Raw genomic sequence first — 27,011 nt, forward strand, 5'->3', positions numbered from 1 at the left:
GCTCCCCAGGCCCACAGAGCCACATAGATCCCCTGTGAGTTACCACAACTCACCATCACTATTCGCCGAGGCTCCCTGTGGAGAACACACTCCACTGAGTGTTCTTCATACAGTTGTCTAAGTTAATCTTCACAGAAATCCTACGAGGTCAGACAGGTTAACAGGTGGGCTCCGGAGACAGGCAGCCTGCATTTGAACCCCATCTGCCCTGCTTAATAGCTCTGTGAACTTCATCCTCCCTGCCTCTGCTTACTGTCTGTAAAATGGGAATGATAATGTTACTAATTCCATGAAGCAGTCTTGACAAGTCAATGAGTGAGTTCATGTAAAATACTTAGGAAGCTTCCCGACGCGTGGCGCATGCTCTGTCAGTGGTGTGATTACTACTGTTTTACATGTGAGGACAGAGAGGCTCATAGCAGCAAGTTCAAAGCTGCACAGTAAGTAGAAGAGACGCAATCCATACAATGGCAAAGCTTGTGTTATTAACAATGTTTCTAGACCACTTCCCTCTAGGGAGACTCGTGTAATTGTGCTCTGGGTCCCCTACCCTGTGAATCCATAGCAAGCAGCAGGGAGTAGACCCCCAGATACCAGAGTGGCCCTCCCCATCTGGCCCAGACCACCTTTCAGCTTCCTTCCAGGCCCCACTTCTCTCACCTTCCGTGAGCCCATGTTCTGGCTCCGTTGGCATCACCTACCTTGAATCAGCAGGTCCTGTATTTTCATAACTCTGTACTTTTTCCTTAAGAGATTCCCTCTGCCTAGAGTTCCTTGTCCTTGTTTTCTTTTCACCTGAAAAACTCCCATTTATCTCAGCCCCTTTCATAAACTGCACCCCCACCCCAACCACCCTAAACAGAATTCGTTACCCCTTGGACACGGCAGATCATCAATGAAAAGAGAACTCCTAGGGTCAGCAGAGTGAGTGTCTGAGGTCCTTTCATGACACCTCCAAGCAAAATGCTTCATCTCTCATAAACTCAGTTTTAACATCTATAAAATAGGGCTAGTATCTCCCTTCCTAGATTTTGTGGAGATTAATTAATATACTGTACATAAAACTACCTGGCATATAACAGATTCTCAAAATGTGATGGGCATTATGTGCAGAGTTTCTGTAGAATTTTGCCCAAATGCCTATTAGAGACTTCATATGTTGTTCAATCATGTTTTCATGCTGTGTCCCACGCCAGACCATGAACTTCTCAAGGACAGGACAGTAATATCTCCAAGATGAGCACAGTGCTTGGCATAGAGTAAAAACTTCATACGTGTTGCTTAAATTTATTTTTAAAACTTATCAGTTCGTTCATTTATCCATAAACAGCAGTTCAGAACTATAGGAAAGAATAGTTTCAACAAGACTTATGTCTCTATAAAGAATTAAAATAGACATGCAGTTGCTTGTTAAAGAATCCCCTAGGTGAGTGGCTTTTGAACTTTCATGGGGATTGGAATCACCTGGAGGGCTTGTTAAACCACAGATTGCAGGGCCCCAAGTCTAGAGCTTCGGATTCAAGAGGTCTGGAGTGGAGGCTTGCTAATTTGCATCCCCTGAAGTTCCCAGGTGACGCTCATGCAGCTGGTCCAGGGACCACACTGTGTGACTCGCAGCCCAGCCATTATGCCTGATGCTGTCTTTAAGCATCATCTGATAAAAGCGATTCAATTCAGCTCAATTGAATAAAGTTTCATTGAGAATCTAAACGGTGCAGGCAAAGTGCAAAGGGCAGCCTCCAGGCTTTGCTAGTTCCGTAAAAAGAACAAATCAATACACAAATGAGATTAGCACCATAATTTTAAGAGGCCCCTCTTGAAATAAAAGATTGCCTTTAGAACACCACCACCACCATGGTAATAATTGCTGCAGGCAAGATCCACTGATAAATGCTAAAAATACCAGGTGAAACATTAAGGAAAAATTGTGTGGTCTCAGAGTTTCTCCTCCAAGTATTTCTTTATTGCTGGTGTGGTTTTAACATTTGTTCACAAATTGTTTGATATTCCTCCCTCCAGGAGGTGGGGTTTAATTACCCCCTTCCTGAGTGTGGGCTGGATGACTCACTACTAACAAATTGATGTGGAACTGGGAAATAAGTAACTTCATAGTGGAGAAACTGGACAGACCATGCCCTCATCCAGTGGTCAAGATTAAACCAGAGACGGGTCACATTGACCTCACATACTTCCCGACATAATGGGCTGAGGGCACTTCGTCTCTGTGGTATTCTTTCCTCAAACCCATTACCTCAGTCTAATCAAGAGAAAAGATAAAGGCAACTCAAATTGTGAGACATCCTACAAAATAACTGGGCAGTATTCCTCAAACTTCTCAAGATCAAAGATAAAGAAAAAACTGTCACAGGTTAGAAGAAACTAGGAAACATTATAACTAAATATAATAATGCATCCTGAACTGGATTCTGTAAAAAAAGAAAAAGACATTAGTATAAGAACTGGTAAAATCCAAATAAAGTCTGTAGTCAATAGTATTGTACCAATGTTAATTTCTCAGTTTTGATAAATGTGCCGTGGCTTTTACATTTACAAATGCTAACCTCATGGAAGGACTGTCTACTTAGTTTGGTAGGTCCAGTGGAAAATGAAAATGTGGGGTCACTTGCTCAAAATCATTAAGATTTTAAGACAGCAACAGCAGAGGATAAAACCAAGTATGGGACCCTTCTGGACATGGACCCAGGTAGACTGCCTATGAAGCTGGTCCTGCATTTGGGAAGCAGAGTGAAAAGGATGGTCAGGAGCTCAGCTGAGCTGGGAGACAGAGCTGAGCTGTCAGGGGTCAGAGCAGTCAATTAGAGTTAAGCTTTGAATCACTTACTGTGCTGACATCAGAGAAAAGAGTGACTTTCACTGCTCCATTTTGCCCTGTGGAACATTGCACTGGTTGAAGATCAGGAGAATCGGTGCAGAAAGTGGGGGTCATATCACTGCTGAAACCGAGTCTTGGGCAGTTGTATGGATTCTGGGGTTGGAGGGAGGATTAGGAGTTAAGAAAGTACTGGATTCTGAGTCAGAGTTGGGAAGAGTGTCTTCAAGTTTCTCCTTCCTTCCTGGGATAAAGAGCATTTCCCTGACTAGGAATGAAGGGGGATGAGCTAAAAATGGAGGTGAGGGAAAAATCTCAACTGGCTAGGCAGAAAGTGAGGTGGAGGTTGGTGCCCGCCCTGTGATGCCTGCCCAGGAAAGTCTTCATAACTTCCTATGGTTGGTCTGAAAAATCACACACATATTTAACCGGGAGCTGACGTCCTTATCATATGAGAATTCTTTGTGCTATTTTTACAACTCTTCTATTATTAATTATTTCAAAATAAAAAGTTTATTTTTTTAATTTTTTAATATTTATTTTTGAGAGAGAGGGAGACAGAGCCCGAGTAGGGGAGGGTCAGAGAGAGAGACACACACACAGAATCCGAAACAGGCTTTAGCCTCTGAACTGTCAGCACAGAGCATGACTTGTGGCTCAAACTCTCAAACCACCAGATCATGACGTGAGCCGAAGTCAGTTGCTCAACCGACTGAGCCACCCAGGGACCCCAAAGGTTTTTTTAAAAAAGCCCCTGTTACCATTCTATCATTTTTCATTTCCCAAGCCTACAAACAGTGCTGTTTGTAACTAAGCCTCAAAAACTAGTTTCTAAACCCTAGTTTCTTTGTCTTTCTGCAGGTATTAGGCATGAATCACAGAGGCTGGGCCAAGAGTCTTGGTAGATGTGGAACAAGGTTTACGTTGCCTCTTCCCCTCTCCTTGCAAACAGGCTCCTTCCCAAATGCAAATAACCAACTTGTGCAAATGGAAGGCTGTGGGCCGGCTGCCCCCCCATTTCATCACGCATTCCTGGACAGGTGGAGCTCACCTCGAGGTCTGCCAGCGGGGGTTCAGTGTGGGGACTGCCCTTGCTTCTCTCCACTCACATGCCTTTCTCCACCTCTCACTTGTCCCCCGTGTTCCCGAGTACCTCAGTGTAGGGGACTCACCAACAATACCTCAGTACACCCAGAAAGCTAGTCCCACACAAACAAACCACCTCCCTCCTAACATCTGATTTCTAATGCCAAAGCTCTCGTCCCAATCACCTGGGGCTTAGAACCCTACCCGCAACTTGACCTTACTCCCTTCCCACCACGTTCTTTCAGTTATTTGGTAATTTCTACCTCATCAAGGTCTCATCTGCCAAAGCCCCACGTCCATTCTTATCTCATGGTTTTGGATATTTATTTCCTGGCCTATTGCAATAGCTTTGTTATTCACTCTAGCTTCAAGCCTTTTCACTATACATTTTATATACATGCCTTTTCTTGCCCTGAGCCTTTTATGGACTGTTCCTCTACCTGTCACACTCTTCCCTCTCTCCCCACAGCCCCCAAGGGAGGTAAGTCTCATTAATCTTGTACACCTTTGTGAAGCCACCATTTTCTTCCCTGCTCCTTCCCAGGCCTGGGTAGGTGAGCCCCTGGGCTCCTCTGACATGTGGTATTGGAGCAAGCTGCTTTGTTTGTCTCTATTTTTAGGCTTGAAGTTCTGTGACAGCAGGGACTATCAGACCCTGCAACCAGCATTTAGTGTGGTACAGAGGAAGTCTCCGTTAAGACTCACTGAGTAGAGGGGCGCCTGGGTGGCTCAGTCTGTTGAGCATCTGGCTTTGGCTCAGGTCATGATCTTGCAGTTCAGGGGTTCAAGCCCCCATCAGGTTCTGTGCTGACAGCTAGCTCAGAGCCTGGAGACTGTCTTCAGATTCTGTGTCACTCTCTCTCTTTGACCCTCCCCTGCTCATGCTGTCTCTCTCTCAAAAATAAATAAAACATTAAAAATATATATATATAAAAAAGACTGAGTGGGGAAATGAAGAAATGAGAAAGGAAAGAATGCTAAGCACTGTTCTAGACTTGAGGTTATAAAGAGTAAAAGTTACTTTCAACAACTCATGCTCAAGTGGAAACACAAAAGTACAACACACAATTTTAAAGTAGTGACATTTAGGGGCTCCCGGGTGGCCCAGTCAGTTAAGCATCCAACGCTTGATTTCGGCTCATGGTTCATGAGATTGAGTCCTGTGTCAGGCTCTGTGCTGACAGCAAGGAGCCTGCTTGGGATTCTTTATCTCCGTCTTTTTGCCCCTCTCACACTTGTGCACACATGCACACCTACTCTCTCTCTCTTTCTCTCTCAAAATAAATAGATTAAAACATTTTGAAAAAATAGGGGCACCTGGGTAGCTCAGTCAGTTAAGTGTCCGACTCTTGATTTTGGCTCACGGTTGGGGAGATCAAGCCTTCCATTGGGCTCTGTGCCAACAGTGAGGAGCTTGCTTAGAATTCTCTCTCTCCCTCTCTCTCTGCCCCTGCCTTGCTTGTGTGCATACACACTCTCCTCTCTCTCAATATAAATAAACTTAAAATTTTTTATTTAAATTTAAGAAAATAAAATAGCGGCATTTACAGAGTGCTTGCTATGCGCCAGAGCTGGAGAATTTTGCACGTATTAACTCACCTGATCAGCACAATCATTGTATAACCTAGGGACTATGAGTGTCTCCATTTTACATGGGTAAACTGAAACACAAAGAAGTAAATTTCTGAAGGTTGTACAGCTAAAACGGTGCAGACTGGGGACTCACAATAGCTGAAAGCAGGAAATTACCCAAATGTCCATCAATAGGAAGACAGATGAACACATTGTGTTGCATTCACCTGATAGAATACCATGTGGCAGCAAAGAGCAATAAGTTCCTGATATGACAACCAGGATGAGTCACACAAATTTATGCTGAGCCACAGAAACCAGACACGAAACAGCAAGTGCATTAGGATTCCATTTATATGCAACTTTAGAAAAGAATACTAATGTGTAGTGTGAGACAGCAGATCAGCATTTGCCTGGGGCCAGGGAACAAAGTGGATTGACAGGGAAGAAGAGAGAGGAATTTAGGAGTGATGGAAATATTCAATATTTAGACTGTGGCAGTGATTACATGGGTGTATGTATTTGTCAAAAGTCACCCTATCAGACCTTTAAAATTTCGTGACTTTTATTTAATGGAAATTATGTCTTCATAAAGTTTATTTTAAAGTTTTTACAAAGTAAAATTTAAAAGTCAAGCAGCCCAACTTCAGAGCCCTTGTATTAACTGCTCTGCCATCTAACTGATGTGGCAGGTGCTTTTATAGAGATCATACAAAGTATCATGATAGATACATCAAATTCTGGTTTCTGCCAAAATAGTTGACCGATTTTCTCTTTTTCAACCAAAATGAACATGGAAAAAAATGTGTAGAAGTTAGAGAAAGATATAGATTCCAGGAACTAACACCCATAATAATAACAGCAAACCATGGACTCCCTGGGAACAGTGCCTGGAACTTCCGTGTGTCTGAAAGGTGGGTATCTGCAGTTTGAAGCCGAGAGCACCCGGAGGTGGTAGCAGCCAACATGTGGGAGGAAAACTTTGGAGTTCTGCTCTCACTTCCTTCCACCCTGCCTCGGACAAACCATCAGCTGACCTTCACACCCCAGCCAAGCCAACAACAGGGTAGCAGGAAAGCCTTGCTGCAGTAAAGAGTTGATGAACTAAAACAACAATGAGACGCACCTATTGGAATGGCCAAAGTCCAGAACAGTGACAACATCAAATGCTAATGAGAATCCGGAGCAACAGGAACTCTCCTACATGGCCTTGGGAAAATGAAAATGGTACAGCCACCTTGGAAGTGAGTTTGGTGATCGAGTAACTAAACATATTCTTACCATATGACTGAGCAACCACACACCTTGGATATTAATCCAAGGTTTTGTCCTCACAAAATGGCCACATGGATGTTTATAGCAGCTTTAGTCATAATTGCCCAAACTTGGAAGTAACCAAGATGTTTGTCATTAGGTAAATGGATAAACAAACTGTGGCACATCCAGAGAGTGGAATATCATTCAGCACTAAAAAGATATGCGATAAGTGGCTCCTTGATGGCTCAGTCAGTTGAGCATCTGATTGTAGCTCAGGTCATGATCTCATGATTCATGTGCTGGAGCTCAGAGCTTGGAATCTGCTTCAGATTCTGTGTCTCTGTCTCTCTCTGCCCCTTCTTTACTCACTCTCTCTCTCTCTCTTAAAAATAAACATTTAAAAAAATGAGATATCAAGCCATGAAAAGGTATGGCATGACTTTAAAAGCATATTGCTAAGTGAATGAAGTCAGTCTGAAAATGCTACATACTGTATGATTCCAACTCTATGATATCCTGGAAAAGGCAAAACTATGGAGATAATAAAAAGATCAGTGGTCGCCAGTGGTGAGGAGTAGGGGAAAGGGATACATAGAGCACTTTCAAGGCATTGAAAATACTTGGTATGATATTATAATGATGGATATACGTCATTATACGTTTGCCCAAACCCACAGAATGTACAACATCAAGAGTGAACCCTAAAATAAACTATGGGCTTCGGCCATGATCATGTGTCCATGTAGGATTAGCAGTCATAACAAATGCACCATTCTGGTGAATTATGTTGATAATGGAAGATACTATGCATAGGTAGGGGCACAAGGTTAATGGGAAATCTCATATCTTCCTCTCAATTTTGTTGTGAAAATAAAACTGATGTAAAAAAAAAGCCTTAAAAAAAAAAAAGAGTTGATGCAAACAGATTAGATCTTCTCTGCTGTATTTAGGCTTTACACCTCCAGTCATCTCCTCTCAAACCCACATCTAGGGGACACAACCTGAAGAGACTACCATGTCTCCATGCCTCTTCATCCTACAGGTTTAAAAGTAAAACTATGGGACCCAGAGCATTCTGCCCTGGAACTCAACTATTCTCCTCTCCTTAAATCCATGGAGACAAACACTTGAACTTGCCCTCTTTCCCCAGCATGAATTACCAAAGAAAGTAGATGAGTGCTAGCCTCCTGGAAACATGACTTCATCAGCCAAAATAACTAGATTTGAGGATATAATTACTATAAAAAAAAGGCAACTCACAGGACAACACTTCGAGCAGATTTATTGAAACAAATGATCCAAAAATGTAAAATAACCAGGCCAAATACACTTAGGGAGATATGGGGGGAAATATTAGCAACATGAAGCAAAAACAAGCAATCAATAAGAGTTACCAAGTTGAAATGTAACTGTAAAAAATATAAATAACTGAAATAAGCAATGAGATAAGTGGTGAAATAAATTTGAAGAAAAATGAAGTGGTAAATTAGAAAATCAGACTGGGGCACTGGGGTGGCTCAGTAGGTTAAGCATCTGACTCTTGATTTCAGCTTGGGTTTCACGATCTCACAGTTCTTGGAATCGGGCCCTGAGGTGGGCTCTGTGCTGACAATGTGGAGCCTGTTTGGGATTCTCTTTTTCCCCCCTCTCTCTCTGTCCCTCCTCTGCTCATGTGCATGAGCTCTCTCACACTCTCTCTCTCCCTCTCTATCAAAAATAAGTAAATGGACATGTAAAGAAAAAGAAAATCAGACTGAAAAAATGATAGAAAATGAAAAAGGAGAGAGCTAAACAATATTAAAAAAAAGAATAGAATATGTGGGGTACAGGTAGAAAAGTACTGCAAGAGAGCCCTTAACCGTGTCTGGGAAACCCAAGAAAAGTTTAAGGAAGAGAATTTTTGAACTGAGATATCAAGAATGGTAGGAGCTTGCCAGGTGGGCATGGAAAGAAAAAAACATTTCAGGCAGAAAACGCCAATGTGTGCAGATGCATGGAGGCATGAACGAAGGTAATTGCTGTGATTTGGGAAGAGCAAGTGGGCTTGTGTGTCTGGAGCAAAGGCTACTTAAAGGAAAGTAATGAAGGCTAATGTTGAAGGGCAAGCAAGAGTCCAGTTGGGATGATTCTTGGGAGATATGAGTATAATTGTCCCCCCATTTTAAATCTAAGGAAACTAAGTCATGCTTGGACTGCTTAAGTGAATTGCCCCAGGTCAGCCCACTGACTGGGGGGCTCACACTCTTTCTCTGCATCACACGTCCTGAGGTTACTTAGCTTGGATATCTCAGTGTTTGGCAAAGTCAGTTAAAACACACAGACACACAGACACACAGACACACACACACACAGACACACACACACATACACACACACACACACACACACACACACACACACACACACACCAAAAAGTAAATGAGGCTGAAAAGTAGGTGAGCCATGAGTTCAGGAGCTGATGGGTTGTTCTGAAGTGTGGAGTTTCTGAAGTGACTAGGAAAGTCAGGGTTCAAAGGAAGAAGGCCGAGGCCAAAGATATAAATTTAGCAACCATCAGCACATGGAGGGAGGGGCATTTCTGGGCGTGGGTGGACTTGGGGCAGTAGTCCCCCTTGTGATGTGGGCAAACATTTTCTCAGGGCAGAAACATCTCACTGACGAACTAGATGTGGGCAAACATTTTCTCAGGGCAGAAACATCTCACTGACGAACTAGGACATCACTGGCCCAGAGAGGAAAACCTATAGAAAGGCCAGTTGTGGCATCTTCTACCAACTAGATACTGTAGGCACATCAGTTATCCCAGATGGGATCTGGATCTGATGTCAAATTGCTTCTGTCGATCACCTGGTGAAGATAAACCATCCTTAGACCTGGACTGTCAAAAGTCTAAATTTTTTTGAGTCTTACCCCATCCTGGGATGCAGAATTACAGGAATACTAGAGTCACTGGGGAAACCAAACTGGGAAGAGGTGTCTCTGAATTCCACGCATGCAGAGGAGCATCCATTCATCCAGAGGTAAGTATCATTATTTCTGCCCTGTAGGTCAACAAATTAACTTTTTTCTAAGTTCATATATTTAGAGAGAGAGAGAGAGAGAGAGAACATGGGTAGGAGATAGCCAGAGAGAGAGAGAGAGAGAGAGAGAGAATCCCAAGCAGGCTCCATGCTGTCAGTGCAGAGCCAGATGTGCAGCTCAAACTCAATAACCATGAGATCATGACCAGGCCAAGACCAAGAGTTGGATACTTAGCCAACTGAGCCACCCAGGCATCCCCCAAAAAACTAACTCTTAAAAAGTTTAGGAAACTTACCCAAGGTCATGCAACTAATAAGGGACAGAGATGGGATTTAAATGGAGTGTATGTGGGCCCCAGAGACTAGTAGAAGGAAATAAAACAAGACTGAGTTTCACTTCCTTCTCACTCTTGCTTTCTCCAAACCCAACACTCAAAGTGGGTCAGGAGGGAGAGTGCCATGTCCTTGGTTCTAAGAAGCTTGAGAATCAAGGTCACTATTTGATGAAGAAAGAGCTTTGACCTGTGAGTAAGAAGAACTAGGTCCTAGCATGAGCTTTGCCCCGACTGCTGTGTGACCATGACAAGTCACTTCCCCTCTGTGCTCCCCGTTCTTTCTGTATATGGAAGATTCTGGAATCTCATGTCTCTGTGACTGGCAGGGGACTTCCCTTAGATCCTAAGCTCTATCCACCAGGCCTGGCAGCACCCAAGTCTCTCCTCCCAATGCCTTTCCTCCTCTCCATTCGTATCAGCCATTCCAGCTCGAGCTTCCCAGCTGAGGGCCGGGTGAGGATTGTTTGAAAAGACATATGGCATCCCAGTGCAGCCGAGAGTCCAATCTCGAGGGGAAACCATTGTTCATTCATCTGGACCGAGTGACATTCTTTATGCAAGAATAACTCTTGATTAAAGGGTGAGTTTTAATGGAAACTAATTAGGCAAACTCTTTAGCCTGGGCATAATGATCAAATGAGCTGTCACACCGTACCTGATACAATGATCTCACTCGCTACAAGATTTTATTCCTTAGCAATTACACTCCCACATGGCACTGCGTGCCGTTATTGCCTGGAGCACACATGTCAAATTAAAGAGCAACTTATGCACCTGATATTTAATTATTGCCTAGTACTACAGACACCCGGGGAATGTCAAAGTGAGCAGTCCTGCTTGGGAGAAACGAAAACTGAAATCTTCTTCTGCAAGGGAGTGAAAAAAATAGGAATAAAATATGTATAGGCTACTATAGTTTCTTATTCAGCCGTCTTACAATTCAGTCACAAAACCTGCTCTCCCCAACCTTGAATAATTTACCACTTTTTTTTTCTTCATCCAGAAAAGTCAGCAGAAGGAGAGTTGTAGGAAAAGGCACGGGGGTCCTATTGGTACTTGTTTACCTATTTGATTGATGCAGTCCGGATCTGGTCAACGTTGAGCCCTTTGTGGAAGTTATTCCTCCCCTAATGGGCTGTGACAGGAAAGAGGGTGCCTCGTATGCCTCTCTAGCCCAAAGGGAGATGTTTGCCCTCAAGGGTGAGCACTTGGGAAGCCCCATCATGCACTTCAGTCGCACTATAACAAATTTGAGAAGTTGACCGAAGTTTCTCCCAGTACATTTGCACTGCAGCTGGGACAGAGAGAAGCCACTGAGATGTAAGGAGAGGTCTCTACTTTGTATATTAGAAGAGTCTGGAGAACTTTTCAAACATTCTGATGCTCGAATCCCACCCCGGACTAGTTAAATTAGGATCTGGAGAGGAGGACTGAGCAATTTTTTTAAGGCTTTTCCAATGACCCTGGTATTCAAGTGGAGCTTCGAACCGCGGGTGCAAAAAGCCACAAGGTCTGATGCTAGCCAGTGCTGAGTGTTACGGGGGCTGCTTTCTGTCCTCAACAAGACAGACCCCCATGGCTCTGTTCTTTACACATGCCGTTCTCTCCTCCAGAATGCTCTTCCCCGTCCCTTCTCACTACCCAGAAAACAAAAACTATTTTCCAACATCAAAGTGCAAATGTTACTTTCCTATGACGTCTCCTCCGGCATCCCCAGGAAGACTTGCTTCAACATCCCTCGGGAACCAGACACCAAGCTAAAAGGATCCTTGAGCCAAATTGTTTCCTCACTGGGGGGGTTCAGAAGTGAATCCCCATGTCTCCTGCAACCATCTGTGTGTCCCAGCTGAGCAAATTCTAAGAATGTCTTGGTCCCTTTTGCTCCAGATAAAGAAATTCAAATTACCCATTATCAGAATTGCACCGCCTAATACTAAAATGCCTTAATGTGAGTGCTTTTGTATTTAGTAAACTGCACAGCTTGTGAAAACCCCCTCCAAACATCTGGCAGGAGGCCCAGCAGAGGTAGGGCTGGAGCCTCTGAAGATGGCAACATGTAAACAAGTGTTTTGTCTCGACAGATAATCATTAACTTCCAGTGTCAGCCTTACCCCCAGAGGTCTGGTTCCTCAGCCTTGCAGAGGCCTCTGGGAAACAGCAGCTGGGATGGGGCCTTGCAGAGACACTGGGGAGGGAGGGGGAGGGCAGGCCTGTCACTACCAACGTGGAGAGGCAGGAGGCGATGGGCGCAGCCTGGGAGCAGTTTCTTCTGATGAAAGGCAGCAGAATCAGGGAGCCCTGCTCTCCTCTCAGGGACTTCGGTGCTGGGCAAGGATTTGCTCTCAATTCTGCCATTGGCTGGCCATGTGACCTTGGGAAGGAAGCCTCCGTTTCTTTATCTGTCAAGGAAAGTTAACACAGGATCCTGCTGTATAGGACAGTCGTAAGAAGTAGGTAGGAAAATATGTGTCAATGAGGCTTCTGGAATAGCACTGACTTACAGAAAGCAGGGAAATTCTTTCTTCATTCTTCTATTCAAACATTCCTAAGTGGGCCTTAGGTCTGTCTGATGATCCTTTTTCTGACTCAGTAAATAAAGGATTTGACCCCCAATCACTGGGCTGACATTTGTCATGTCTAGGCACATGAGTACTTAGACACAAACCCAATAATAAGAGAACAGCTGGATTTTTATCCTCTCTGACCATTAGTAAATACTGGTGCTCAGTAATCCTTCACAGTGTATTCAAATCCAAATATGAATTCATTCACTAAAAATTAATTGAGTAACTGCTACGTTCTAGGCACTATGTTTGCCTCTGCAGCTCGGGTTCCTCAGAAAACAAACACAGAGACAGAAGTCTGCAGGAGGAGGTTATTACAGAATGCAATTCCACAATTTTAGGGCACACACCTGTAGAAAAGAGAATTATGTCCCTCCTAACTTCATACATGAAAGGCCTAGCCCTCAATGTAAGTGTATTTGGATATAGGGCCTTATGGAGGCAATAAAGGTTAAATGAAGTCATATTGGTGGGACCCTACCCTGACAGGTCTGGTGTTCTTGTCAGAAGGGGAAGAAACACTGGAGTTCTCTCCTTCCATGTGAGCACAGAGGAAAGGCCCTGTGAAAATGTGGCAAGAAGGTAGCTGTCAGAAGCCAGGATGAGAAGCCCCACCAGAAACTAAACTGTCAGCACCTTGACGTTCGATATATAGCCTCCTGGAATGTGAGATAACAACTTTCTGTCATTCCTTTTTAATGTTTTTTTTTTATGTTTATTTATTATTGGGACAGAGAGAAACAGAGCATGAGCAGGGGAGAGGCGGAGAGAGAAAGAGACACAGAATCTGAAGCAGGCTCCAGGCACTGAGCTGTCAGCACAGAACCCAAGGCGGGGCTCGAACCCACGAACCGTGAGATCATGACCTGAGTTGAAGTCAGATACCTAACTAACTGAGCCACCTGGGCGCCCCAGAACTTTCTGTTGTTGAAGCCAGCCATCTGTGGTATTTCGTTAGTTGGCCTGAGCTGACTAATATAAGAGATGCAGGAGGAAGGAAGGAGAGGAGGCAGATACTGAGCTATCACGCAGGCCCAATAAAGACTTCAAATGAACCCATGAGAAGCTCTGGAGCTGGACTGGCCCTTCAGAGTCATCTCCAGTTAGAGTGAGGGCCACCTAGGGCATCAGTCATTGGAAGCAGGCTGTCCCCAAAAAGAGGCATGAGCCCAGAAGTGGCAGTTTCTTTCTGCTGAAGCAATCCCCAAAAAGGCTGGCAGGACTCAGGGCACCACATACTCCATCCCAGTGAGGGTCCCTATGGACCTGGTGAGGAGTGCCCTTTTCCTGGCACCCACCATGTGTCAGAAACGTCACAAATGTCATTTTATTATTTTTTTTATCTTCATGGTACTCCTGTGAGATGATACCTATTTCACAGGTAAATGAAATAACGTGTCCAAAGCCGCAAAGCTGATAAATAATGAAGGCAGAATTCAAGAAGAGGCCCCTCTTTCCCAGTGACCCTAGTCTTGCCCTGACATATGCTGCCGCCTCCTTGCCCCTCCTTGGAAGATGAAGACGCTTCATCTTCTGCAAGAAGTAACCCCTGTCCTCTAACACTTACATGTCCCCCCAGCACCTTGTGCCTCCCTCTTCAAAGCCCATAGCACTTTGCCTTATAAGAGTCATATTAATAGACACTTATTAGGCATGTACTATGTCCCAGACACTGTTTCAGCACTTTTCAGGTATTAATTTATTTAATCTTTTTGAGAGGTATTTCCTCTGAGGTATTATTTTCATCAGCCTCATTTTACTGATGAGAAGGCTAATAAGACACAAAGTTGTTAGATAACTCTCCCAGAGACACCCAGCCAGGGTTGAGCTTGCGCATCTTATACTGCTCTGTCTTAGGGTGATAGTGGTCACATCTGCCTCCCTCTGGTCTGCAAAGATTTGGAGAGCTCAGTCAAGCCTTGTTGATCTTTCCCATGCCAGCACCTTATCTGCAACTGAGTTACGCTAAGCTCTTTGTAAGGTCTTCCAAAACAACTGAGTGATGCACACGAACGTTTTGAAAATTACTTGACTTGATGTATATGGACAAGTCCTAGAAGAAAAGACAGACAAATAAAATATGTTGGTTCTGTTGACACACTGATATCATGGGCGAATTTTGATTCTTTTACTACCTGGATGTTGATAGAATATTGGTTTCTAGGAGCTCAAATGGAGGATGGCAGACTTTCTCTACATTTCCTATCACATCATAAGACTGGATATCTCTTCCATTGCTGCTGGGAATGCAGCCTTCCCCAGATCTTGGAGAATCTGACCCAGATCACATGTCAGGCACCACAACATGGCGATGTCTTCCCAAGTATCCCATGACCAATTCTAGGATGAAAAGATCAAAACTCCCATCATCTCAACTCAGAAGTTATTTATGCCAGCAAGCATGTAAATAATAGTTCTGCAGCCATTTAAGCCAGCTTCTAAGTAAACGTAATGATTGGACATATTCCCGAATGCTTCAGACCTTCTATCCATTAGGATGTTTACATAAGCAGAGCCTTATACCCACTTCGCAACTGATAATCAAAATGAGCCAGTGGCCAGAGAGGCTCTTTGACAGAAATTACACTGAGTCCTCTCATTTCACTCCCAGACCTGCTTTTCACCTTATATTCACTCATTCATTCACTCAACAAATGTAACTGGGATTCTACTATGTGCCAGGTAGTTTTCTAGGTTCTAAGGATACAACAGCAAATAAGCCAGTTGAGTTCCTTTCTTTCATGGAGCTCATAGTCTAGTAATGATATGAATGAGAAACAAATGATATTATTTCAAACTCATGATCCTTTTGACAATGCAAGCAAAACAGGAAAATGTGATGGAAAGTAAGTGAGCTGCAGGGAGAAAGTGGTTTTGAAAGGATGTTTGGGGAAGGATTCTCCAAGGTGGTATTTGGACTGAGACCTGAATAACAAGAGATAATTCAAAAATGGAGGAGCACAGCATGTCAGGCAGATAAAAAGTGAGTGCAAAGTCCCTGAGGCCACTCTAAGCTTGCCAGTATCACGGGAGACAAAGCAGGCCAGGCTACATCAGGGAAATGGGCAGCAAGGATACAAGGCTTCAGAAGCAGGCAAGAGGTTTGGATTTTATATCCACTGTAAGAGGAAAACATTGAAGAGCTTTAGCATATGATTTAAGTATTTAAAAGACCACTCTGGTCACCAAGTGAAGAATAAACTCTAGGTAACATGTGGAATTTTGGAGACTCAGTTCACCTTCTCCTGGAGGTCTGGTCTGCTGATGTGGTTCCTGGTTCCAACCCCAGAGTTCCTGCCGAGCAGTTCACATTCTCAAGTACCCACTTTGCACCCCCCTATCCCTGCCCCTCAGTACTCAGCCATTGCCTCTAGCCATTTCAGCTACTAGCCTACCAGCCCTGCTGGCTCAGCTCAAGTGGGGATCAGATAGGCCCTCTGGATCCCCAAAACCACTGGGTTAGCTTATAAATGCCACTTGTAAGATCCAAAGGTGCCCATTGCCATATCCCAGGAAGCAGAGAAAAAAAGCTGACACCTTTCATCAAATTATCTCCAATGCTATACAGAGTGGGTTCTCCAAAGATACTGGTTGGGTAACTGGATGGGTACAGACGTGCTGGGAGTTCATTGTCAGCCTAGGATGGAGGGAGCCTCCCCTGATGGAGGAATTAGGGGAAGAAGTCAGAAGGAAGCTGCAGCCCAGCAAATATCACCTTAGTTCAAAGCTCCACACCGGCTGGGGTGAAGCTGTCCAGAGGCCCCTCCTCAGATTAGGTGGGACCCGCTAGACTGCAGAGCTGGTTCATTAGTGGCCTGACATCACACATCTGCAATTGGGTACTTTTTATATTAACTACTACCTCCTGCCATAATGAGTGCTCATAACTATATTTTATATAGTCAACCATGCATTTGCACGGAGCCCATAAAGGGGCAGTGATTATGAACTATGCCGGGAGTCTGTGGGGCACCCGCCATCCCCTACCCAGTCCAGACCCACCCTGTGGGATGCATTTGAGTGACAAAGGGTGGGTAGTTTGGGAGGGGAGGGAGCTGTGAGTACAGGATTGCTGGCAGGCCAGGAAGGGTTTCTGGGATGTGTCCCTCTCCTAAAACACCCGGTACCAACCTATTAGTATTCAAGAGAGACTCGGTGCTTGATGAAAACATCAGGTCTAGAAGAGGATCATTTAGAAAAATTTTGGGTGGACACCTGGGTGGCTCAGGTGGTTAAGCACCCAACTTCGTCTCAGGTCATGGTCTCACTGTTCGTGGGTTCGAGCTCTATGTTGGGTTCTGTGCTGACAGCTCAGAGCCTGGAGCCTGCTTCAGAGTCTGTGTCTCCCCCTCTCTCTGTCCCTCCCCTGAGGGACTTGCACTTTGTCTCTCTCAAAAATAAATAAACATGAAAGAAAAATTAATTTTTTCTCTTAACTTTCCTATTTTCTCTTACCATTATATGTAAATGTATAAATATGCAGTACTTGATTCTGAATTTATTGAATTTTTTTAGAAAGGAGCCTCCCTCCTTGTGTCTGGGCTTGGTTGATGGGACAATAAAGGACTTCAGAGGACTGGCATAAGGTCTGTATCCATAGACTTGGCTTCCATTGTGACCTCCACACTTACCAGCTATGTCCCCCACACATTATTGCCCTGGGCCTCAGTTTCCTCTTTTACCAATTGGGATCACCAGACCTGGCATTTTGAGTAGGGTTGTTTTGAGGATTAAAGCATCACAACATGCATTCAGATTTATTCATTTCAGGTAATTCTATATGTTAAGTCATTCAAACCTCTCGACAACCCTTGTGGTGGGTGCAAGTGACACCTCCAGTTTTAAAATGTAGAAACTGAGCAGAGAGGAGGCTCCTAAGTTAGGAAGTTCACTCCAAAGTTAGGAGGTCATGGAGCTGGTGGATGGAGCCACAACCCAAGCCCAGGTAGTCTGACTCCACAGCAGAAGAACCCAGCACAGTACCTGGAACCAACACTAGAAAAATAATTTTAAAAAACTTAATGTTTATTTATTTTTGAGAGAGAGACAGAATGTGAGTAGGGCAGGGGCAGAGAGAGAGGGAGACACAGAATCCAAAGCAGGCTCCAGGCTCTGAGCTGTCAGCACAGAGCCCAACGCAGGGCTTGAACTCATGAACTGTGAGATCATGACCTGAGCCAAAGTTGGACACTTAACCGACTGGACCACCCAGGTGGAAAAATAAATGACAGTCCTTATCATCATTTTGACCAGCTTTACACCAGCTCCATGTACAAATCTTTATTACCACCATCCACTTCCGGGAGGCCTCCAGGCCCTTATTAAAGGGGATGGAGACACCCTGAGGGGCCCTGGCAAGGCAGATCTAGAGCTGCCTGGTGCCGCCAGATAATTGGTCCCTGGGCCACTGAGGGGACAGAGAAAGCCCCAGGAGTGAGGTAAAGACAAGGATGGCAGGAAAAAGACACAGGCTAGAAGACCAGAAATCTGGACTCTGGCTCCTGACTGTCACTTGGTTACCCTGGCACCCTGAGCAACATTAGCTGCCCTCAAATGGATGGCAGGGGCTGTCAGGGCTGGCTCTGGGCCCACATGTAAGGAGTGGAACACAGGGCAGAGAAGTCGAGAATGCTCATACTGAATTATGACTGAGCAGGGGTCATGGACTTCATCTTGCTGAGTTTTCTTCCTGGAGGTCAGCCATCTTGTTTGGATAGTTCGGCGTCCTTGCCCTGAGGTTGCCAGAAGCTCAAATGTGGAGACCTTGGTAGACGAAGTCAGGGAGCCTAGGAACTCTGGCCAGCCCACCAAGGATCTGTAGCATAGCCCAGCACATATATGGCCTCTTCTGGCCTCAGTTTTTCCCATCTGAGAAATGAGAGTGTGGATAAAACAAATTGTAAAGACTCTAACATCTTGAAAATGTCACATCCCCAAACCTGACTTCATCCACAGTCAAATACTAACATCCCTGGGGCTGAGTGATTTCATTTAGGTCAAATGATTTCCCTGCACATAAACAGGAGTGAAACAAAGTCCCCCTTTCTCCAAGTTGTTAGCTCTCACACACAGGCTCACACATACTCACACACATGCACATATACCCTCATAATGCTTATACAGCCCACCCCCCAAGCCCAGTTGTGCACAAAGGCACACACACACAGGCTCATAGAGGCACAAACACCTGGACTCTCTAGGCTGCTCCTTCCCCCACCCCATTCTTGCTTGCTCCCTGCCCCCCAACCCTTTCCAACACCCCTGCTGGGAAGCAGAGCGCCCTGGTGACTCTGTGAGCTACCTAACCTGATGGGCTGGTGCCACCCAATGGTCAGGATCAGAAATGCATCCGTGGTTCCAAGAATCAAAAGGGATTGGAAAGGGTGCAGGTCACTGGGTCCATCCCTCTCCTAACAAGGCTGTGTCCAGAGCTGCTACAGACAGATGAGGTTTCTGTGGTCTTTAAAACCCTTCTATATTGAATGCTGAGAATGAACTGAGGGTTGAAGGGGAAGGGGGAGGGGGGAAAAGAGGTGGTGGTGATGGTGGAGGGCACTTAAGGGGAAGAGCACTGGGTGTTGTATGGAAAACAATTTGACAATAAAATATTATGGAAAAAAAACCCTTCTACAAGGGCTTCCTTACATGACACCCCTAGTTCTTTTCAGGAGATTGCCATTGACACTGGGCAACCTTGCACTAGAGCCTAAAATTATCAGGTACAAACTGTGTTCAGCACCATTCTAGAAGCTTTGTGGGTGATGTCTTTTTAGTACTTACAACAGCTGTCTTTTCAGCGCATCTATCACTGTCTTAATTATGAAGAGCTGCAACCAAAAAGGAAAGGCACTAAGATAGTACACTAGCTCGAACTCAGCACTTAGCCCTCCTGGACCTCAGTTCTGCCATTTGTATATAATTGGTTCCATTCATTCATTCATTCATTCATCCCATGATCATTGATTGAGTACCCAATGGACCAGGATCTGTGTTGGGGACTGATATTCAGCAAGTGCCCCGTGTGTGGCCTTTGCCGTTAAGGAGGTCCCAGTCTTCTGGAATCAATGACAACTTATATCCTCCTAGGTCCCTGACTCTATAACCTTAGTGGCTCTTTTTGCCAAATTGGACAAAGGCCCTAAGGAGAGGCCAAGGGGAGGAATAAAAATAAGCTGTAGCTCAGGGTGACAAGGTGGCCAGGCCATAGAGCCAGAGGGAGGTCAGTGCCCTTGTCCAAGCGTCCCCTGATAGTCTGGGACTGGTGACTCTGAAAGTAGCTCAAATCTGCCCAGGGACCAGACCCACCTGAGGAAGAAGGAGAAGGAACTATGGTTATCTGGCTTCAGAGTAGGTGCCCTTTGTGCTGCACTAGAGGCTTCTGCGAGTACACCAGACAGGTCAGAGCCAGAAGAGGGCAAGAATATCAGAAGCTGGATCATGAACTGGAGGAACAAACCTTTAATGATAACCATGCTTACCATAGCATACCATAGAATAATAGGATTATTCTATCCTAAGTAATAGAATAATAGAATCCTAGAATGTCAAGAACTGGAAGAAATCATCAAGTCTAACTTTTGTGAATGAGGAAAATAGGACCAGAAAGGGTTAGAACTTGCCTAAGATCACACAGCCAATGAACAGGATGGTTGGGCCTAGAGTTCAGGTGTTAAGATTTTCTAGTGTAAAGACTTTTTCCTTCTTTTCCCTCTTCATTTCCACTACATGTACTTAAACACTGATGAGAGTCTACTACAATTCTGAAACATCTCTTTATCTTTCCTCTCTTCTTAATTTTCCCCATTCAACCCTACTAGATCATAAGTCTTTTAAAGATAGAAAATATCTTTCCTTTGGGGCACCTGGGTGGCTCAGTCAATCAAGTGTCCAACTCTTGATTTCAGCTCAAATCATTATCTCATGATCTGTGACTTCTAGCCCCAAGTCTGTAGGGCTCTGTACTGACAGCACGAAGTCTGCTTGGAATTCTCTGTCTCCCTCTATCTCTGCTCCTCCCCTGCTCACTTTCTGTCTCTGTAAAAATAAGGAAATAAATATTTTTTTAAACTTTTTCCTTTTTTTAAAACCTTAATACTTAGCACAATGATTAGCATGTAAATACTTAAGATTGGATGGATGGATGGATGGATGGATGGATGGATGGATGGAAGGAAGGGAGGAGGGAAGGAAGAGAGGGAGGGAGTATAAATTGAAGAATGGATAGAAGCATAGGTGAGTGAAGTCTTTTACATGGAATTTCTGAACTCACCTCTTACCTGGTCTCCCTGTCTCCAATTTCCCCACAATCTGGACTACCCTTTTCAGAGGTGTTAGAATAGTCCTTTTGTAAATAAAACAGGATATATCTATTTACTGTGCAAAAGCATTTGAAGGCTTTCCTATCATCTAATGAATACGTCAACCCAGTTATCTTACAATACAGTCTAAAGGAGTCTTTCATTATCACACCAGCCTCATAGGTTATTAATCATATAAATTCTATATATACATCCACACCCTAGACTCTAAAAACACCTAACAAGTTGTTCCATAAAGGAAGCACGCATAGCCTAATTTCTAGGACTTTGTGCCATTCCCATATTCTCAGATTCCTTTCCTTCCAGTGACAGAATCTGTTAAAATCCTAACCAACCTTCAAAACCCAATTCAAATGCCACCTCCATGAAGTCTTCCCTAATTTCCTTGATGAAATTAGTATACTCAGAGCATGTGATCCTTCAGGCTTTGGTAAGCATGGTACTCCTCATTCTGCCCCTCTTAAAATGACCTTTCAAGATCTTTATAGTGGACATTGTAGCTGGTGGTTTTTATGTCCATTGCTCCCAACAGACTCTTGGCCACGAATCTGAGGATCTGACACAAAGTAAGTGCTTATTTGGCATTTGTTGAATGGACCTTCTTCTCACTACACCATATGCTCCAATTGTCCCTGAGGGTGCAGTTATATTTTATTCTAAAACCACTTAAGTTATTTCCTAAGCCATTATAAGCAGGAGCTCTACAGGAGCAGAACACAGTGTCTCCAAAGAGCCACAGCTCTAGGGCAGGGACAGAACAAGATTATAGAGCTAAAAGTATTGCATAAGCAAAAGCAGCTCTTTCAGGGAGGGGGGGTGTCCAGGGAAAAGAACTGAATTCCATTGGTGGAAGACCTGAGGAGTCAAATTTTGTCTCGACATGGAATTTTGTACATAATAAGAACTAGAAAGCAATAATCAGGCTGCCTCAGGAACTAGTGAGCCGTCTGGTCTTGCAAGTATCTATATAGTGGCCCTAGACAACCACAGGGGACAAATACGAGGATATGGGAATATTGTATAGGGGACAATAGCAATGGGATAAGGTCAGATGACATGAGTTGTAAGGTCACCTCCAGCCCTGAGAATCTGGGATTTTATCTTGGCTTCCAAGAATGGCCCAAGCAAAAGTACCAAAGGCTCAAGTTGACTTCTATTGTCTTTCCCACCCTTAATTTCAGATCTCAGTCTGACCCTCTAAGAACTGCCATAACAGGGTTGTCAGGGGTAGGAGATCCTCCTCTTGGTGCCCCTGGAATATCCCCCTAGCCAACTATGGAGGTCTCTTGTGTCTTGGTGGATGGTTCTCATATCCACTGATATCTCAAACAGCCCTGGTGGGATTGGGGCCCAGGTACCCACAACAGTGACCCACTTGCTAATGCCACCTTCCTTGGCTTCTCTTCTTTCCTTGTTCACTCCCCCACTCTCTCACTGCTTCCTGGAATCACTTTCTAAATAATCTACTTGTACCCAAATCTTTGTCTCAGGGCCTGTATTGAGGAATACAACCCACTCTCCATGCTGAGGGGCCAACCCAGACTTCGTGGTTACTCAGCATGAGACAGAAAACTCAGTTTGGTGACCTTGAGAAAGATAATAAACCTCTCTGAACCTACTTCAACATGTAAACAAAGGTTGCCAAGACCTGCTTCCCAGACTTCATAATGTTGTATGCAACACAGCTCTCTGTAGTTGCATTCACTGGGTGCTTACTATGTGCTAAGATAAATAAATGCCACCTATATAATCTCTAGTCACTAACTTTCCCACCAAACAAAAAGTACAAAGGATATTGTAGTGGGCTAATGGTGCTCTGCCCACAAAAGCTTTGCCCCTGGATCCTGTGATCTTATTTCAAAAAAGGGTCTTTCAGATGTAATTAATTTAATGATTTTGAGATGAGAACATCCTGGATTACACAGGTGGACCTTCAATGAAGAGTGTCCTTGTAAGAGACAGACTAAGAGAAGACACAGAGAAGGCATGAAGGCAGAGGCAGAGATTGGAGTGATGCATCCGCAAGCCAAGGGATGCTTGGAGTTGCCAAGAGCTGAAAGAGATAAGGAAGAATTCTCCCCAGAGCCTATAAGGGGAGCTCAACCCTGTTGACACCTTGATTTTGGATTTTTGGCTTCTAGAACTGTGAAGGACAACATTTCTGCTATTTTAAGCCACCATGTTTGTCCAGAGAAACTAATAGAATAGTATTTATTGTCCATGTTTTACAGATAAAAAAACAAAGACTTACCAAAAAGGTACCTACCTAGAGTCATCCAGCCAAATATGGCAGAGCTGGCATTTGAACCCGAGTCTATTTTACTGCATAGTGGCCCCTCTTACCCACCATGTCAAGGGAAATAAGTTGTGCGATGTGCCTAGCTCCATGCCAGGTGCATTACAGATGCTTAGAGTGTTAATTTCCTTATTATCAACTTTTCCTTCCTGTTATCCATGCTACCCATTGCCCACTGCTAGGCAGTCAAGAGTTAATCAGATAACCCAGTTCCTGCTAACCCATGAGCTTTCCTGGAGTGGATCCCACCTAGTGTACAATTACACACACCCAGAAGGTCCTTAAGAATCGACTTGTCTGGTAAGCATTTCACCTCCATGGCAGCCGGTGTGGATAAGATAGATTGGGGCCTGTGCCTTGAGTTAATGTCAGTCTGAATTGAAGATGTGCCAACATCATCGGATAGATTCTTTAATTAACCTGCTAATCCTCAGTTCACTCTCTTCTTCCAGAAATGTGTTAGGTGTCTCTTCGTTCACCACTTTGTCATTTGCTCTATTTTAGATTCAAGGTGCCCTTTACACTGTGCTTGAGAAGGCGCTCTGTCCTCCAAGTCAACAGCTGTTGGCAAAGTGGCACCTCAAACAGCATCTTATTGCTTTCCTGCCACACCTCTTTTCATAGAGTCTTCAAGACACAAGGCTTCAGCAACTGCCAGGCAAGAAATACATTTTGAGCAACTATTTTGTGCTTGGCCCTGATCTGTGCATTGCAGAAGACCAGGGAGTAACTAACACCCAGGCCCTGCCTTCATGCACCTGCCTTCAGAGAGGGAGAAAATAAAGCAGGTGACTGTAGTGTTTCCCAGTGTTTTTACTTGATGGTAGAAATAGAAAGTGGTAATAATTATAAGGGAAAACTAAGATACATTCACAAAGCTGCTAGTGGTCAGAGGCAATCAGCCCGAGGGTTCGAACTCCCCGGGCCCCACCAAATCACCCCACAGGATGAGGGAACCAGTATTCCCCACTTGCCCTGTGCTTTCTGGGAAGGTATGCTGGTAGAAAATCATAGTTTTCATCCTTGCTCATTGCAGGAATTTGTGCTCCCACCAGTTGAATGTGGATTCTGCAGTTAACATTCAACATTGTGAGCTCTTCCTCAATTTGTCAGGTATGTGATATTAACAAGGAACATCTCTTTAACTACAACTGTTTCCATGTCTCTCCCCCAAGCTTTTTTCTTTAAAACTTCGGATCTGGCTACCTCTAAACCCCTAGCCTGGGGTCACAGGAAACAGAGCAAATGGGCAAGGAACCAGTTATCAGCAGGAAAACCCAGAAACAACTGGTAATGTTTCATTCAACAGCTACTGTTGCTTCTTGTTTTACTTGACAACATTGGGGCGTTTTTTATTTTGTTTTCTGGTATTTGCATTTAGAAAGATGATCTTTCAAAAATCTGTAAAAAGGGCATTCTGCAGCCTGAGCAGTTTTTGAAATCCACTGAAACAAAGTAAGAATAAATCTGTCCTCCATACAAGTACAAATAAGATCCTCCAGAGATTATTCCTGTGTGTGATGAAGAAATGATGCTTTCTCTTAAAAATTATCCTTATCTGTACTCCATATTTTCCTGTTGTTTTTATCTACATAGTAGAGTGTGTGGGGGCAGAGGAAGCCAATGAGACAAACCAGAATCACGTGTGATGTATTGAGAAGAACATACCAGAACCTCAGTGGTTTCCTGCCAGAGACGTACACTTGAATCTAATCATGAGAAAACATCAGGCAAACTCAAAGGAAAGGGACACTTACAAAACAGATGGCTTACACTCTTAACAATATGTCAGTATCTTCAGACTAGGAAATCTTTCCAGAGCAAAGGACACTTAAGATTCATGAAAATTAAATGCAACCTGTAGTCCTGAACTAGATCCTGACTTGGAGAAAAAAATTGCTATTAAAGACATTGTCCAGATAATTGGAAAACTTTTAATAATTTCTGTAGATTAATATCAATATTAAATTTCTTGATTTTGATCTGCAATTACTGCATTTGATCTGCAATACTGCAATTACATAAGGAAAAACCCTCATCCTTAGGAAAAGCACACTGAAATACTTTAGACAGATTGATAATGGATTATGGAAAAGTGTGGCAATTGCTAACAATTAGTAGCCAGGGTGTTTGGTATACAGGAGTCCTTTTACAATGATTGAAACTTTTCTGTGATTTATAAGGACACCAGTTATATTGGGCTTGAGCCCACCCTAATGACCTCAATTTAACTTGATTACTTCTGTAAAGACTATCTCCAAATACATTCTGAGGTATTGGGAATTAGGATTTCAAAATGAGAATTGGGGAGGAGCACACAATTCAACCCATAATACCCACCTATGAATCTGGAATCCCAAACTCCATTATTTCTATGAGTCCTTGTAACATTAACATTTTACATTTCTAGAAGTCCAAGACTCTCAATGTCCAATCAGTGCTTACTGGTTGGCCAAAACTCAGCTCCAACCCATTCCAAAGATCTAAAATTTCACATTCCCAAACCTACAATGAGAAAATAAATCAAACGTTGGAGAAAACACATTAGCAGCCCAAGACTCCCAATGTCCAATCAGTGCTTATTGACTGGCCAAAACTCAGCTCCAACCCATTCCAAAGACACACAATGTTTGTTTGTTTGTTTGTTTGTTTGTTTGAGAAAGCAAAGACCCCATGCTTAGCTAGAAGTTCCAGATACGGTGCTGAAGGATGTGACATCCCCAAGTACAAGTCACAAGGTGTATGAAACGTAAGCCTAGCTGTAAAGCCATGAAGTTTGGACTAAAATAAAGTCCAGACTCATATCTCAAAGGCATAAGCGTTCTGTCCCAATTTTGAATCCACCATAAGCCCTTGATTAAAATCTGTTGGTTTAAAAAATTACCTTTCATTTTAATGCATTTCCTCATTTTTCTTCCATATTGAGAGTGACAATTTCCACTTGTGATGATCAGCCACAACATGGATTCAAACGTGCTAAGAAAAATTAGGTATATCAGAGCTACTGTCTTATAAAAGACCATTTTACATCCTAACCCAGCCAGCGGAGAATTACTCCTGCTCTCTGTACTATATGCAAATGCTCAGATTATAGCTAATTATATTGTTGCAAAGCAGAGCCAAGAAACTGCTACAATACTTCTAGTCTCCTTGGGGAACACACCATGAAAAGAACTTTTTTTTTCCTCCTTTGTAAATTACACTATGATATAATTGGGTCTCACTGTTCATGTAACACCCCGCTCAGGGATAGCGCAAGAAAAACGAACAATGTCTTACTAAGTCCCTGTTAAGATCATTAAATGTAGATCACAACACACTAGCAGGCGCCCAAATCTTAACGTGTCACAGTAACAAAACCGGGAAAAGAAGAAGTGACAAGTTGCGTCATATTATTTTTCTCTTACAATGGAGTTTAAGGTAATAAAGTGTTAATGAATTCGGCCCTGCATAGTTGGCATTGTGAGAGAACTTCTTTTTATTTTTTACTACATTGTAGGAAAAATTGTCATATTCTGTTAGGCAGCTGTTTAGAGAAAAGCTTTGACAGTGTATAATTGACTCTATTTTTACTGCATTTTCATACGGCATTGTTAGAATTATATACTGTACTGAGTTCTGCTTTTCAGTTTTACACACTGAGAAACTTCTCCTTATACAATTTTTCACTGGGAATGAAAGGGAGCCCAACTAGCCAGTCAAAAGTGGCACACATCCCCATCTCCTCCCATTG

At 43.6% G+C, this 27,011-nt stretch overlaps 1 long non-coding RNA gene across 1 annotated transcript; it reads right to left on the reverse strand.

Moving 5' to 3' along the window:
- Positions 1 to 14,518: 14,518 nt before the first annotated feature.
- LOC115272734 lies at positions 14,519 to 19,984 on the reverse strand. Its single transcript, XR_003900430.1, has 5 exons — positions 19,970 to 19,984; positions 19,445 to 19,491; positions 18,303 to 18,532; positions 14,800 to 15,004; positions 14,519 to 14,717 (listed from the first exon to the last, which is right to left on the reverse strand). It is a non-coding gene; the product is annotated as an uncharacterized LOC115272734 (long non-coding RNA).
- Between the last annotated feature and the right edge of the window lie 7,027 nt (positions 19,985 to 27,011).

Source organism: Suricata suricatta, chromosome 11 (genome assembly GCF_006229205.1).
Source record: "Suricata suricatta isolate VVHF042 chromosome 11, meerkat_22Aug2017_6uvM2_HiC, whole genome shotgun sequence".
In the NCBI taxonomy this organism is placed as follows: Eukaryota; Metazoa; Chordata; class Mammalia; order Carnivora; family Herpestidae; genus Suricata; species Suricata suricatta.